The sequence below is a fragment of the Elgaria multicarinata genome, chromosome 3 (assembly GCF_023053635.1).
Source record: "Elgaria multicarinata webbii isolate HBS135686 ecotype San Diego chromosome 3, rElgMul1.1.pri, whole genome shotgun sequence".
Lineage (NCBI taxonomy): Eukaryota > Metazoa > Chordata > Lepidosauria > Squamata > Anguidae > Elgaria > Elgaria multicarinata.
The window spans coordinates 144,769,044-144,786,101 of NC_086173.1; the positions used below are offsets into that span (position 1 = coordinate 144,769,044).

Below are 17,058 nucleotides of genomic sequence, written 5' to 3' on the forward strand. Positions count from 1 at the left end.
GACATGGGATTTACTCTGACATTTTGACAGATAAAAACTTGGTAGCAGGCACCCTCACAGCTGCCATCTAGATCCACAAGTATGGCAAGTTTCAAGCAAATCCCATCATCCCCTGATTTTTGGCGGGGCTTTAACCTCTAACACAGCACCCATAACCCCAATTCACACCCCTTTTGATATCTCTGTCAATTTTCATGTTAGAAACCTCAAATTCAGCACCATGACAGCTTATCCATGTATACACATGCATGCCAAGACTCAAGCCAATCCAAGCTTCCCCTGATTTTTGGGGAATTTTTGAAAATCGGACAGCCCATTTTCAAACATGGGATTTGCTCTGACATTTTGACAGATAAAATTTTTTGAAGTGGGCACCCTCACAGATGCCATCTAGATCCACATTCATGGCAAGTTTCAAGCAAATCCCATCATCCCCTGATTTTTGGCGGGGCTTTAACCTTTTAACTCACCCCAAATCTAGTCCCATGCTAGAACTACGTCAATTTTCATGTTAGAAACCTCAAGTTCAGCACCATGACACCTCATGGACGTATACGCACGCATGCCAAGACTCAAGGCAATCCAAGCCTCCCCTGATTTTTTGGGAATTTTTGAAAACCGGACACCCCAGTATCTCAGGGATTTAAAGCTGCAGACAGCTCAATGGGGCCATTTCAAAGGAAATCCCAACATGCCATGAATTGGGGAGTAGATAAACCTATATGAATCTTCTTCCACACTTGAAAAATTGATATGGAACTTCAAAAAGTCTAAGTGAGGGCAGGAAGGACTTATCCCCTGAGTCAAAGCAAGACACACACAAACCATCCCTGCGAGATGGGTAGGGGAGGAGGGAGGGAAGGCAGGCAGGCAGCAGACATTTCTGGGGGCATAAGGAAATGAGGCAAGGATGGCTTGTTTCTTTCTAAGCCAGCAGTAACGCCTTGCAAACCATCCTTGCGAGGCGGTCACAGAGGAAGAGGACAGGCGGGCAGAGAGCCAGGCAGAGATATGCCATAGATCTAGTGTGGGGGAGTCAGTCCCGGCAGATGCCCCACCACAACAGCACCCCGGGGGGGGGGGAAGGCAGACAGGCAGCAGACATTTCTGGGGGCACAAGGAAGTGAGCCAAGGATAGTTTCAAAGCCAGTAATGCAAACCATCCCTGTGAAGTGGGAGCAGCACAGAGAGATGCCTTTTCTTTTGCATCCCATAACTAGGAGGCTAGGAGGATAAGAGTAAAGCTTTGTGATCCTTGCTTCAGGGTTGATTGACTGCACTGTGATCACAGCCATTATTAAACAACAACAACAACAATAGTAACGTTAATAATAGCAGTACTAATTAATATTAATAGCAATAATAATAATAACAACAACAACAATAAGGAGTTGAACCACAATGAAAGCCTGCTTGACTTCACTGAAGAGGAAAAGCCAGGAGAGCTTGGGCTATGGGGTGTAAATATAAAATGAAATAAATAAATAAACAAACAAACAAAGGAGGGGTGGAATTAAAAGCAGCAGTGTTGCTGAATAAACAACAAGAAGAATTTTTTTAAAAAAGGCTATGTCTGTCTTTTACCAGTAAGAGGAAAGTGGACGTGCCCAGGGGGAGGGGGATATGCCAATTTTTGACTGGCCCTAAGTAAGTACCAGTCTTAAGAAGCTACCTGTCACTTCAACTCATAATAGGCATTAGCTTCAGTCTCTCCACTGGTTACTCTTTGGAGGGCTCTGATGATCCTCCAAGGGTGGGAGAGTGTGTGCGCTGGGCACGTCCACATGCCCTAGGGGACCTCATCCCCTTGCACCACATCTATTCAGTTGTTCACCAAGGTTAGGGTGGGTAGCAGTGCTGTGTTTCCTATCTGTTATTTATTTGCTTAGTATATGATTTCAGGTTGTGTTTGTGCATTTGGTGGGGCTACTGTTTTAAAAAACACTGGGAAAAGTCCGTTCAGACTAAGAAAGAGAAGTTTCCTAGTATCCCAAGTTACTAGTATCCCGTTTTGCCTATCCCCTCCTCCAACTTTGGGATCATGTGATCATGAATCTGCCTCTCAGCACTTCAAAAAGGTACCTCTCCCGCTTTTTTTATCTGATTTTTTTAAAAATTCTAGCGCGCGACCTGCACCACGCAGAGAGCTGAGAGTAGGTTCAAAATGACCCCCAGCCACGACTCTCTAAGCACAAGAAGTTTCAGAAAGATAGCTTAAAAAACAACACAGTTATCCCCGATTCTTTTCCGCAATGCAATCCTATGGGTGAAATGATCCAAAATGGCGGGCGGAGCGCTCCGCGAAAAGATAAGCGCTTCTCCTATGGCCACTTCTCTTTGCCATGCTTCTAAGGGTTCGCGGTCCGCTTCTACTCTGCCTCTGGGCAAGGCGGAGCAGGCCAATTCGCTTCTGATTCTCCGATTCTAATCGGAGCGGAGCACATCCCTAGTACCAAGTATCTCAAGAGGTGCCTTCTCTTCCCAGGGCCTGAAGATCTAGTAGTGAGCTCAACCGTAGGTTTCTTCTTGGATGGAGATAAGTTTGTCATTTACCCAGAGCAGGGCCTTTTCTGGAGTGGCTCCAGAATGTGAACTGTTACCCCCTGGGAATTCCGTGTGCATTACTCTCTGATCTCCTTCCATAGACAGGTGAAAATATACTTTTATCAGGCATTTGGGGATTAGTGGAGACAAGTGGGAGCTATTAAGGGTGCCATCCAACTAGCCAAGCCTTTTTCCAGGATTCCTCATAATATAAATCCATACATTTGTCCAGTCCTTTCTTAAAGCCATCCAATTTGGCCGCCATCGCTATGCCTTGTTGTAGTGATTTCCATAGTTTAACTGTATTCTGTATGAAGAAATAGTTCTTTTTATCTGCCCTGAATCTCCCACCATTCAGCTTCATTGGGTGACCCTATCGGTTTCTAGTATGATGAGAGAGAAAGAAAAATGACTCCCTGTCCGCTTTTGCCACACTATGCATAAGAGAATTCTGAGGGTGGTGGCAGATTATATCAGCATCCCTGATAATAAAGAAGTACCAGCACTGTGTCCTTGTGAATCCTGGCCAACACTACATGTCTTTCTCTTTCTGAGGGTGTTTGGATGACCATTGTGGCTTCTCCTCCTGTCCCATTGTTTACATAGTTACCTGCACTGCAGCATGGTTGGCATGTTGTCCAAACCCGGGTTGCAGTGAGGCAGAGGTTGCCTTGTACCCACCCTACACCCCCTACTACAAGTCATGGGTTGTAGGGTCAGTACAAAGCCACACCCACTGCACATCAGGTTCAGACAACGTGCCAATCTGTGTTGCAGTGCGGGTAACTATGTAAGCAATGGACGTACATGGCATGTGGGGGGGCGGGCAGGGAGAGAGGCCACAATGGCTTCTCGCCCCCATCCCTTCATAATCATCCAAACCTGGTCTCTCTCTCTCTCTCTCTCTCTTATCCCCATCAGACTGAATCCAGTCTTAGGGGCTATCTTTACGCTTTATTTGCCCCACAGTGCCACTGCATCAGTTATGCAATGCAGCTGCCATCGCACAGCCACCATGGGGCTTTCCCCCGAAATTGTGAATTCAAAAGTCGGGGACTTACCCTGGCTTTCTGCTTTGAAGCATAGTCACCACGGTCCTTCCGCTGTGTGACCTCGCTTTGGCATCAAGCTGGGGGCGTAAAGGGGTGGATGGTGACTGCTGATAGGTCGGCAGAAGCAAGGGGAAGGCCAGGCAAGGGACAGGGGTGAGCTGGATGTTGTCGGAAAGCCTGCCCCTCCCCACTGCCATGGCGATTTCCCACCCCCACCCTGCAGCAGTGCTACCATGGTGTTTGAAGAGGAAGGAGCAGCAAAGCACTGCCATGAAGTGCCCCTTAGTCATGCTTAGAGTAGACCCATTGAGATAATGGAATTTGAGATAGTCAGGATGATCAGGGGTCTGGAAACAAAGCCCTATGAGGAGAGACTGAAACAACTGGGCATGTTTAGCCTGGAGAAGAGGAGATTGAGGGGAGACATGATAGCACTCTTCAAATACTTGAAAGGTTGTCACACAGAGGAGGGCCAGGATCTCTTCTCGATCCTCCCAGAGTGCAGGATACAGAATAATGTGCTGAAGTTACAGGAAGCCAGATTCCGGCTGGACATCAGGAAAAACTTCCTGTTAGAGCAGTACAATAATGGAACCAGTTACCTAGGGAGGTGGTGGGCTCTCCTACACTAGAGGCATTCAAGAGGCAGCTGGACAACCATCTGTCAGGGAAGCTTTAGGGTGGACTCGATGGTCTTATAGGCCCCTTCCAACTCTACTATTCTATGATTCTATGACCAGGTCTGGATCCAATTCATTGCTTTGAGCCCATCTTTTACTTGTTCAAGTTGACATTCATACTCAAGAGAAGGTTACGTTTGCATATGCAGAATCATAGGTGGCCACCTGACTGCTGCGTCAGTGTATTTTCTCTCCCAAAATGCATATTTCTCTCAACTTGTGAAAGGTTCTCTTGTGCTAGTAGTTTAGAAGGGCTGATTGGAATCTGAATTCTTCCAGAAGCCAGGCTTCCTTGTTATCTCCCCTCTTTTCTTTTTTTTTTGGCAAAGGTCTGTCTTCGAAAGATAAGGAAACACCAAGTTCTTGATATTTCACTTTACAAATCACAAAGGCAGCTCACGAGTCATAGTAAAGGAGAGATCAGTCATAGCAAAGGAGGGATCGCAGGAGTCCGGCATCTTTGTGGAGGCAAAGCACAGCTAAGCCAGCCACTTTTTTGAATATAGCATTTTGATAAAATGCTTTAAAAGTTACAGTCAAATGTAAGAAGTGGAGATCTATGTGAATGCATAGCTGGGGGTTTATATGTGTGTAATAACTTTGGGCATGGCTAGATGGGGCGATATCTCGGTGATCATCCCAGTATCGTCCCTGTGCATCCACATGATTTACAGGGCATCCTGAGAGCAGGGAGGGACGATCCCTCTCTTGGCCCGACATATCGCCCATCAATAAATTCCAGTTTTTCTGTGGTCTTGGGATGATCCCGAGACCATGGAACGTGTGGCCTGTCGTCTCATTTTTGTCCTGACTCCTCGCAAGGAGCCGGGAGCTGAGCACAGGGCAAGGAGCTCCTCAGGAGCTCTGTGCCCATTGGGGGTGGGGTGGGGTGAGCAGGAGGTGTTTTTTTTTTTTTAAAAAAAAAAACACACACCTCACATTTTGCACAGGAGCGTGCTCTTCTCCGATTGAAAAAACAAAACAAAATGGCGGCCATGACGTCCTCTTCCTCCCGGGACGTCACGCATTGTGTATAGATGAAGGGGAGGATCTTGTGATCATAAAATCGCAAGATCATACCTCTCCAACACCCTCGTCTAGCCATGCTCTTTGTGTGTCCATTTCTCTTTCACACTCGCACACACCCTTCCAATTCACGTGCACGCATACCTACACACTCATGCACACAGTTCACATTCATTTCTTTCTTATTCATTTCCCATTACCCCCACATGCCATCCACACATAATTCTCATACATATAATACAACATTCACACTCTGGCCATAGCTAGACCTAAGGTTTATCCCTGGATCTTCCAGGGGTCAAACCTGTTCATCTAGGTGACACACAGGGGATCCAGTGCTCAGGCAGGGGCAAACCCTGGATGATCCCAGGATAAACCTTAGGTCTAGCTGTGGCCACAGTCTAGTTGATCGATAATTCAGTTGCGTTGCCAATTGTGTTGTGTTGCCTTTCTCTACTAAAACTTTTCTTGCCAACAGCGCACCATCCTTGCCTTATGGGTGGACAGGTTGGTGCTGTGGCTTTAATTTCAGAACAGTTTTTAAACATTCCATTATGTCACAGCAACCGAACCAATGGCCAGGGAGGCTTCATTTCAATTGGCTGAAGCCAAAGCTTTCACAACCAATAGTGTCAGAGGGTTTGAAAACTTTTTTGTTCCGGCAGGCCTTTCGAGAAAAATCTGGACCTCTATGTATGCATTGGATTTTTTAAAAAATGTTATTTGTATTTTAGACGTTTTAATATTGCAACAGGTTTAATTATATTGTATATTTCTATTTACATGTTTTAATTGTATATGTTTTAATTTTGTAAAGCCACCTTGAGTCCCAGTATTAGGAAAAAGATGGGATAGAATAATAATAATAACAACAACAACAACAACAACAACAACAACAACAACAACAACTCAAAAACTGAAGCCTGCTTTTGCCTCTGTATTGTTGTTTTCCTTTGTCTTGGTTTTATCTGGTTTGGAGGATAAATGAACAAAAGCCACCATTCTTCTGAAAATCTGTGTTTCTGTGCTTTTCTTTTGATACCTCATTTTTCTCTTTAGAGCCATAGTAAGCACCTTGACAGATTGTCTAGCATTTAACTTTGGAAATAGATCCTTGTCTAGGAGGGCTGGTCCTAGACAGGCCACTGTCTGCGTTTAGCTTCTAGATCTTGCTGTTGCTTATTTATATAACACATCAACATGCCTGGCATTTTATGAAGTATCAGAGGACGCCCCTGATCGAACGGACTTACAATCTAAAATTCAACACAGGGGAGGCAACAGAGGGAGGGGGAGTGAAACGAAGGAAGGAGTAAACAGGGGGTATGCCTGAATTTCAGTTACACATACCTAGGCTTAGTTACATGGAGACTAAAATTCCAACAAAAGCATATTATTATTAGGGTTCAGTTCTGTGCAGGTTTATTATTATTATTATTATTATTATTATTATTATTATTAATAATAATAATAATAATAATAATAATTTAGTATTGCATTTGTATACTGACCCATAGCTGAAGCTCTCTGAGCAGTTCACACAAGATAAAAACATTTAAAAACAATATAGGAAAATTAAAAAACACAAAAACATACAATATACACATGGATTTAAAACCACTATAACAACTTTAAAAAAACTACCAGCCTAAAAAACAGACCCAGGCTCATTACATATTGCTAAATGCCTAGGAGAAGAGAAAAGTTTTGACCTGGCGCCAAAAAGATAATAATGTTGGCGCCAGGCAGGGAGATTGTTCCACAGTTGGGGGGCCGCCACAGAGAAGGCCCTCTCTCTTGTTGCCATCCTCCGAGCTTAGACAAAGGTTTAGACAAAGAAAAGTCCTACAACTCCCAGCATCCCTCTAGTCAACCAAGCTGGCTGGCACATACTAAGAATTGGAGAATCTCCACATCTCCCTGTCTGGGGCATGCAACTACCCAGGACTTGTGAATTCCAACAGCCCGAGCAGTCTTTGCTTCTGACCTTTTTGCTGGGCTTGCTGTGGGTGGGGCTGAACTAGTTATGGTGTCATTTATTGCCCTTGCCCTAGTCTCCAATGGCTTTTAAACAATGACCGACCCATCTCCGTCCAACCTTGGTGTTGGCCACCATCAGATTATTCTAAACGCTCAGAGACAACAACACGGTCACCCTTCTGTGCCTTTCTTGTCCGACAGCCAAAGGCTGGCCCTGCACCAAGAATCCTTCTGGAGTCCATCTGGGACTACTTGGGGCCTCCTGTCCAGCCTTAGTGATGCACACCAAGTTCCCCAAATTACATTGATGACAGCAGGCATTTTGCAGAAGTAATGGCCAAGGAGCAGCAGCTCCATTAAATCGAACTCTGCATTCCTTGTGTGTGGGTGTGTGAATAGGAAGGTGTCTTGCCTTGAAATTTATCTGCAACATCTCTCCTTTTTTTGTCCCCACCCCGCTTAATGCTACACTTCCCATTACCTTGCAGCCTCTGGGTGATGGTACCAGTGCCCTCGGAACCACCCTCCTCCCTGGCCATCTGCACAGACATAATTCACTTTGAGTTCATAGCTTTGGGCAGAATTTAGCATTCCCTATTTATTTGATTGTTTCATGGCGTGCCTGCCTGCCTGCCTCGCAAATCAACCTATGCTTACTATGTCACTGATCGTCCAGCCGATCCCTGGTTCAAATCTTGTCTGGATCACAACCCATTAGGAGGCTTTAAGTGAGCCATATTCTCTCAGCCTCAGTTTTCCCATCTGCAATATGGGGAGAAGAACATTGGCTTATCTTACTAGGGTTTTGTAAGCATCACTAATATGTAAGACCTGTGGACATCCCAAAGCGTATTCTTATGGCAACTATTAACGCTGGATGGCTCTCCTCAATTTACAGTGCTCAGCATGTCAGCTTGATTGCTTGAAGACATGTTGAATAGTGGTATTCTACTTGAGACACCGTATATGCCCCCAACAGCCCCTTCTTTATGTAAATAACCCAGTGGACGACTGTCCTGGCTCTTGTATTTAAGACCTTTCTTTAAACAGAAGCACAGCTGTCAAGTTGTCAGGAACAGAGATAGCTAAAATGAAATTACTAGGGGAGAGTAAACTGTCAAAGCGTTAAATGAAACTAACGTGCTGTCTGACAAGGTGGCAACCCCAAAAAAGCAGATCCATGTATTCCAAATGTGAGTTCCTAGCTTTAAAAAAGAAGAAAAACACACAGAAAACCAATCAGCAGGCAAGCCATTAAATATCTCATCTTGGAAGAGGACAGAGAGTAAACAGAGCAGAGTGGGGTGAGAACCTCTTCCATGTTTGATAAACAACGATGAAAAAGCTGAAACATTTCTCATCATCTTTTCCCCAAAGAGTGCAGGGCAACATATAAACTTGTATAGTTGGAGAGGCTCTTGGGGTAAGCATTTGGGGAGGGGCCCACTAGGGTGACCATATGAAAAGGAAGACGGGGCTTCTGTATCTTTTACAGTTGTATAGAAAAGGGAATTTCAGCAGGTGTCATTTGTATGCATGTAGCACCGGGTGAAACTCCCCCTTCATCACAACAGTTAAAGCGGCAGGTGCCTTTCCCTCTTTTGTATCTGGTCATGCTAGGCAGAGCTCCTGCAGCTTTAACTGTTGTGTGCTGCATGCATAAAAATGACACCTGCTGAAATTCTCTTTTCAATACAACTGTTAAAGATACAGGGGCCCTGTCCTCCTTTCCATATGGTCACCCTATGTATGTCAGCAGTGGGTGGGGCCAAGCCAATGGTGGACTGGGCCAGAGGAAAAAGTGTGAACTCTTTTCTCCCACTCTCTTTCTACCACCCCGTTTCTCTCCCACCCCCCACCGCATCCCTTCCTCCTTCTCCCTCCCCAGTGGCCACCTGAGGAGGGAGAGATGCTTTTTACCAGAGGACTGAACGTAGCTTGCAAAGGGCTTTTGAAATTAATTCCTGGGCTGCAGGTTGCCCAGCCCTGAGCCAGGGCACCTCCAGCAGATGACTGTCCTGCCCCATCTCCAAGATCAGATATAGAGAAATCCCCTTATGCCTGTTTAGCAGGGCTGGGCAGAGGAGGGGGGCAGTGGGACCAGTTGGCATGGGAGAGGGCCTACTCCAAGTCCCCCGGTAGAGGCAAAGGGGGGCCCTTTGGTAAAGATTTGTTACAAAGTAGCTCTTTGGGCAAAGTTGCTTGATTTTTCTGTTGCTGTTGATGAATTTGCCCAAAGAAAGGCACGTAAAACATTTCTGAATGTGAAGAAGTGATGTCTTATATACACCTTTAATAAAAGTGCTGCTATTACTTTTTTTATAAATCATTCTAGTTCATATGTATTTAGACTGATTAAAAAATACTTAATGAGCAGTTTGAAATGGGGCCTATATTTCCCATTTGGCCTGGGCCTATTACCAGCTTTGCCCGGCCCTGCTGTTTAGACAGACAAAAGTCATGCAACTATGTTGGCTAGGGAATGCTGGGACTTGTAGGACTTTTGCCTACATGTATAGGGTTGAACTCTAATTGGTTTTAGTTTTAAAAGGTATGACTTACTTTTTGACACATTTCCACAGCAATTTTACAATCTGTAAATCATCAATCAAGTGAAAAGCTCAGTGAAAAGCCTTGGTTAAAACATTAACGATGCTTAAAACACAATAGTTTTTTTTTGGGGGGGGGGCTCACAGAACTCTGTAGGAAGTTGAGTGGTTCAATGATGTCTGTGTTATCACCCAACAACTTTGTGAATGGCAACTGTTAAGGTAATCATCACTGTCTGTACTTTTTGCATTTCAATCCAAATCTGACAACACAGCTTACATCCCAACTATCCCCCTCCAATCTGTTAACACTTCATGCACCCGGTGAAGTGGATTTGTGCCAAAATAAATCTGTTCCTCTTTAAGGTGTCACAAGACCCTTTGTTGTTATTTTCGCTGTAGAAAGAGTATTAGGAAGGCAGAGAAAGTAGGGTGACCCTATGAAAAGGAGGACTGGACTCCTGTATCTTTAACAGTTGCATAGAAAAGGGAATTTCAGCAGGTGTCATTTGTATATATGGAGAACCTGGTGAAATTCTGTCTTCATCACAACAGTTAAAGATGCAGGAGCTATACTAGAGTGACCAGATTTAAAAGAGGGCAGGGCACCTGCAGTTTTAACTGTTGTGGTGAAGAGGAAATTTCACTAGGTTCTCCATATATACAAATGACACCTGCTGAAATTCCCTTTTCTATGCAACTGTTAAAGATACAGGAGCCCTGTCCTCCTTTTCATAGGGTCACCCTGAGAGAAAGGCATCACCATCTTCTTTCACTGCAATTGTTAAGGGCTGCTACCTTTAAAAAAATTCACTAGTGCTGCTCCTGTGCTTTCAACACAGGAATGAGGCACATAGAACTTTCTCCCCGTCATTATCTCTCTATGCCCTGTGAAAGAGTAATGTTGCCTAGTATAAAGCTGGCAACTCTAGCCTCTTTAAGGCCTGGTTCAGAGGACACTCTGGGCTTTGTGATTAGCTTAACCATGTTCAGCTGTGGTTAACGCTAACCACGTGCGGAATGCTTGCAGACAACACTTTTAACCCTTTTGGGGTTAAGTTTCCCTTAGTGAGTCTAACCATGGTTAACGGGGCAGATGGTTAGGGAAACCACGCGTCAGATGACACCATAAACCATGGTTAAGCATTCTGTTAACCATTTTGTGGTTAAGCAGCATGGTTTAGCGTGTTGTCTGAATGGGTTCTAAGAGAGCCAGTGTGGTGTAGTGGCTAAAGTGTCAGACTGGGAGTTGAGAGATCCGGGTTCTAGTCCCCACTTGGTCATGGAAACCCACTGGGTGACTTTGGGCCAGTCACAGCCTCTCAGCCCAACCTACGTCACAGGGTGGTTGTTGTGAGGATAAAATGGAGAGGAGGAGGAGGATTATGTATGCCGCCTTGGGTTCCTTGGAGGAAAAAAGGAGGGATATAAATGCAATAAAAAATAAAAATAGCCTCTTGATTTCTTGGGATCTTCTTGCGTGTGTTTCCTGATCCTACTGTTAGGGACATACAGCAACTGGTGTATGATCGTTAAGCTGGTGGCTCCAATGTCTGTAAGACAGTGAATTCTCTTTGGGTTTCAGTCAGAACCAGTCAGAACTCTAAAGGAATAGAGTTCAGATAGCTCCTTGCAGAGCAAAGCACCTTGGAGAGCTCCTTTAGAGTTCTGGCTGGTTCTGATTGCAACCCGCAGCGGATTCACTGCCCCACTGACATCAGAGCCACCAGCCTCCACTGGCGACACTTTACATGGGAATCCAGATACACGAATGTTTCTGTGATATTTGCTGGGGTAAAACATATAAGCATGAAGGGGAGGTGTTCATTCCCAAAGCATGAAAGTGCACACTGGAAAACATTTCTCCTTTGCACTTTTCATGTTTACTGTGGCAAAAAACCCAGCGAAAGGTCTGGGCATCCAGGCTCTTGTGAAGTATAAAATTGTTCCTAAATATATTTGCTGCTTCCTAGTTAGCACAGTGGTTGTGCATGAGAATGGCAGCACTGCCCTCTAGTGACTGCAAAAATAAGTGCATGCATATTCTTACAATACACTTCTCTTACTATTCCCCCCCCCCCCGCAACAACTTATGCCTTTCCCCCCATAAATTTTCGTACACTTCTGCAAACCTTAAGGTTTCTGTGTGTCTGCTGTTTTCTCCCTCTTCTGCATGGAACATGCCATTTTAGCTAGGTGACGATAGGCACTCGGAGAATGAGTTTACTATTGGTAATGTAGACGTTTTTCAGCCCAGGCGGCCAAATTGGGAAAGCTCTTGTGGGCTGCATTGCAGGCAAAAAGACAAACGGAGGGTGGTGGGGTGGTGGTGGAGGTTGAAGGTAAAAAGTGGGGAGGCCAAAGAAGTGGCACCAGAGACAAAAGGAGTAGGACCACAAATATCAGCATGTTGTAGCTTAAAGCTCTTACAGCAGAAATGGGTGGGAAACTGCAGAAAAGGCCAGTGCAGGATCAATAGAAAGTGTTTCAAAGAAGGAGCAGGTTCTGGCACCAATGAAGAAACGTCATAATCTCTGCATTCTGCTGGCTCCATCTCCTATGATGACCGAGGGGGAGCTTTGCAGGCTGCCAATTTGGCTACAGCCTGCTTCAGTTCCCCTTTGAATTAACATTGCTAGGGAGATGCAGAAAGACCAGGCATTTGACTGGTGAGTGTTCTTAAGGTATGTCCAAAGCTGCTCTTAAGAACTCCTCTCGGAGAACCTGTTCTAAAGCGCTAAAGCCACCGCAAAGAAGGCCCTGCCCTGACAACCCATCAATTCAAAGGCCAAACTATACATTATGCTATACGTGCTTTAAAAAAGAAAGAAAGATATGTGCGCGTAAGCTGGCCACTTGGATTTTTAAGGACAAGCAGCTCTATGAGTCCCAGATCTGAAACCTAGTCCTGATCTGGACTAAAACCTAGTCCTGCTGAAAATCACTCTCTTCCACCCCAGTGAGCATCAGTTGCTACTTGTCCTTGAGAGTTCAGCTTGCAGTAAACACCACCTATGTAGGCCAGAAGAAACTGGGGGTAGTCCTGTTTTCAGCAGGGAATTGGTATGGGGACATGAAGGGCTGCTTTTTCTTAAGAATAAAAATGCCCAGCTTAAGCACACTTTAAAAAGAAAAGGAAGCATGAATAATTTAATCTGTACATTGAGCCATTAAAGTAGCTGTCAAGCTGAATGTGTCACATAATATAGGCATTATATATTTGAATAAAATTAAAGGATGGCATGCATTAAATTAATAAATTAGATAATTTGTTTGCTTGTTTTTAATGAGAATTTCTACCCCACTCTTCTAATGTGTATACATCAAGGGAAGCATATTTAGAAGGGGGAGCTTTGGAGTCATTCACACAACACAGCAACCCAGAGTATGGGTTGTTGTTGAATTGTAGGTTGCTGTGTTCGATAAACTCATCCTTACTACTAAACTATGGCTTGTTAACCACAAACAACCCATGAAGAGAAACAATAGTTCGTTGTTGGGTTGTGAACTCTGGTTTGTTTGTGGTTAACAAACCATTGTTAGTTAGTGCAGCTGGGTTCACACAACACAAAAACCTATGATTCAATGACAACCCACAATTCATCGACAACCCATACTCAACCCATACTCTAGGTTGTCATGTTGTGAGAACCAGAACTTTCTCTTAAAAGAGACAGACCACAATAGTCGCGAGCTGTCTGCCTGTGGAAGAAGAAAAGCTCTTGGAAATTATGGGGTGGTTGGAAGGGTCCTTATTGTGTGACCCACCTAGGAACATGTTGATAGGACCCACCTGTAGGTTGTGTGTGGCCTACAGTTTGAGGAGCGCTGCCTTTCAGTATAAATGTCTGCTTCAGTTAGGTAGCAGTGAGGTATTTTATTATTTATTAATTAAATGCATGCATTAAATGTATTTCTTAGACCCCCCTTTTAGTTAGAGACTCAAAAAATGTTGATATGATGGATGTTTGTCCAGATATTCCCAGGCATACACATTTGAGTCTGAGAAAGGAAGAAAGAAAAAAGCCAATTTATTACGCGTCAGAACAAAATGCATCTGCTCCTATCCTTCAGGGAGGGGTGTGTGTGTGTGTGAGAGAGACAGAGACAGAGACAGAGACAGAGACAGAGAGAGGAAGGAAGGAAGGTATTTGCTGCCCTCTGCTGGTTGTTATAATATACATATTAAGAGCCTGGGGAACTTAAGGGGATGAGAGGGGTGCGATGGCTCTAGTTCTCAGCTCTTCCTCCTCCCATTACTCTTCCCCCCATATTATCCCTTCCACCACCCTTGCTTCAGCCCTTCCCCACCTTCTCCTGTCACCCTCTCATCACCCCCCACACCCTCCTTAGCTTATTATCTCACCCTTGCTTCGCAACATCTCCCCATCACACTGTTCAATTTCTGCCCCCGCCCCACCAGCACTTTTCCATCCCAGCTCTAGGTTTCTGAGGCCTCCTCCTTGAGCCCCCTTCTTCCATGGGTCTGCCCCCTCACCACCGTTGTCAGCAGCTCCTGTTGCTCCTCCTCCTTTTTCTTCTCACTGCTACCACTTGTTTGCTTGACACGCAGAGAGCCAGTGAGCAAGTAGGCCCCCATCTATACGACAACAGAATTGCTCCTCATTAAATAGAAACCCAAATTTTTGTTGATTCGAATCTAGGTAAACAGCATCACACTGCAGCAGTAACAGTGATTTATTTCCTGAATTTTTTTTATAGTGCAGTTATAAATGCACACATGTGCATATACGCAGATTAGATGCTACGGAGTAGAGATGATAGAAGCTTTAAATTTTATATGTGGAACTCCGCAGATTCATGTAACAGACAAACCGGGAGTGGGGGGAGGGGAGGAACGAGGCAGCAGAGGAGGGTGCCCATTCCCCCCTCTTTGTTTTAATAAGCTCTCTCTGTGGAGCTCCGCAGAATCAGAGAATTCAAACTAAAAACGGCACGAAAGAACGAGGCAGCCGCTAGGTGGGAAATCGGGAAATTGGCCAATCATGTTGTCCTACCCTCAAAGCTCTGTCCACATGTCAAAATGTGATTTAACTCCCCCAAAGACACATTTATTTATTTATTTATTTATTTATTACGTTTCTATACCGCCCAATAGCCGGAGCTCTCTGGGCGGTTCACAAAAATTAAAAACATTCAAAGTATAAAACAACAGTATAAAACCATAATATAAAATACAATATAAAAGCTCAACCAGATAAAACAGCAGCAATACAAAATTACAAATTTAAAATACCAAGTTAAAATTTATTTATAGACTGTTAAAATGCTGGGAGAATAAAAAGGTCTTCACCTGGCGTCTAAAAGCATATAATGTAGGTGCCAAGCGAACCTCCTTAGGGAGCTCATTCCACAGCCGGGGTGCCACAGCAGAGAAGGCCCTCCTCCTGGTAGCCACCTGCCTCACTTCCTTTGGCAGGGGCTCACGGAGAAGGGCCCCTGTAGATGATCTTAAGGTCCGGGCAGGTACATATGGGAGGAGGCGTTCCTTCAGATAACCTGGCCCCAAGCCGTTTAGGGCTTTAAATGTTAATACCAGCACTTTGAATCGGGCCCGGACCTGGACTGGCAGCCAATGAAGCTGGAAAAGGACTGGTGTAATGTGGTCTCGTCAGCCAGTCCCTGTTAGTAACCGTGCTGCCCTGTTTTGTACCAGCTGAAGTTTCCGGACCGTTTTCAAAGGCAGCCCCACGTATAACGCATTGCAGTAATCCAAACGAGAGGTTATCAGAGCATGGATAACTGTAGCTAGGCTATCTCTGTCCAGATAAGGGTGTAGTTGGTATATCAACCTAAGCTGATAAAAGGTCCTCTTTGCCACTGAGTTCACCTGTGCCTCAAGTGACAGTTCTGGATCCAAGAGCACCCCCAAACTACGGACCCGATCCTTTAGGGGGAGTGCAACCCCGTCCAGGACAGGGCAAACATCACCTCGCCAGACAGATGAACCACCCGCTAACAGTACCTCCGTCTTGTCTGGATTGAGTTTCAGTTTATTAGCCCTCATCCAGTCCATTACCGTGCCCAGGCACTGGTTCAGAACAGCCACTGCCTCACCTGGGTTTGATGAAAAGGAAAGGTAGAGCTGGGTATCATCCGCATATTGATGACACCTCAGTCCACATCTCTGGATAACCTCCCCCAGCGGCTTCATGTATATGTTAAACAACATAGGGGATAAGATAGAGCCCTGTGGAACCCCATGGCTTAGGAGCCACGGCACAGAGCAATAATCCCCCAGCACCACCTTCTGGAATCGGCCATCCAAGTAGGAGCGGAACCACTGCAACACAGTACCTCCAACTCCCAGCTCAGACAACCTATCCAGAAGGATACCATGGTCGATGGTATCGAAGGCCGCTGAGAGGTCCAGGAGAACCAACAGGGTCGCACTCCCCCTGTCTCTCTCCCGACAGAGGTCATCCCACAGGGCGACCAAGGCAGTTTCCGTTCCAAAGCCAGGCCTGAAACCCGATTAAAATGGATCTAGATAATCTGTTTCATTCAAGAGTGCCTGGAGTTGTCCTGCAACCACCCGCTCAAGCACCTTGCCCAGGAAAGGGATATTAGCCACCGGCCTGTAGTTGTTAACATCCTCCGGGTCCAGGTTAGGCTTCTTCAGGAGTGGTCTAATTACTTCCTCTTTTAAAGAGGCCGGCACCACTCCCTCTCTCAAGGAGGCATTTACAACCTCCTGGACCTCAATTTACATTAAATTGATTGTAACTTAACTTGCTAATCCAGAATGGACCAATAGAAGGGTTAGAGACTAACACCCTCTTGTAGTCAGGGCCTATATATAACCATAACACGGTGCAAACTTGGACGTGATCCAAAAGTCGCGGTAAATCGCAAATGCGAATATGCGCATTATCATGTTAAAAACCCGGCGCTACGGCAAATGGATGGCTGCGTCATGTGTCCTGAAACATGAAAATGCGCATTTAGGTCGGGGTAAACAAGGCATATAGACAAGCCCTAGGACATGGGAGGTACTGCTCTTCCACCTCACCACCACCATCACTTGGGCCAGAGCGAGAGACTGGGGAATAAGCAGGTTGCCGTGGTGACGAGGAGAAGCAACTCCAGTGGATTCTTGTCAGTGGGCTCTGGTGTGGGCCGCCAGCAGGTGCCCGACCATGACAGTGGACCTGCATCCCCGTCCTCACAAGGCAGGGCATCCCATGGCGTGGTTTGAAAGCATGG

The 17,058-nt window shown here is 45.3% G+C and overlaps 1 protein-coding gene across 1 annotated transcript in view; it reads left to right on the top strand.

Moving 5' to 3' along the window:
- LOC134395472 (gamma-aminobutyric acid type B receptor subunit 1-like) overlaps window positions 1-17,058 on the top strand; it is a 97,010-nt gene that overhangs the window by 40,782 nt on the left and 39,170 nt on the right. The window lies entirely within an intron of this gene.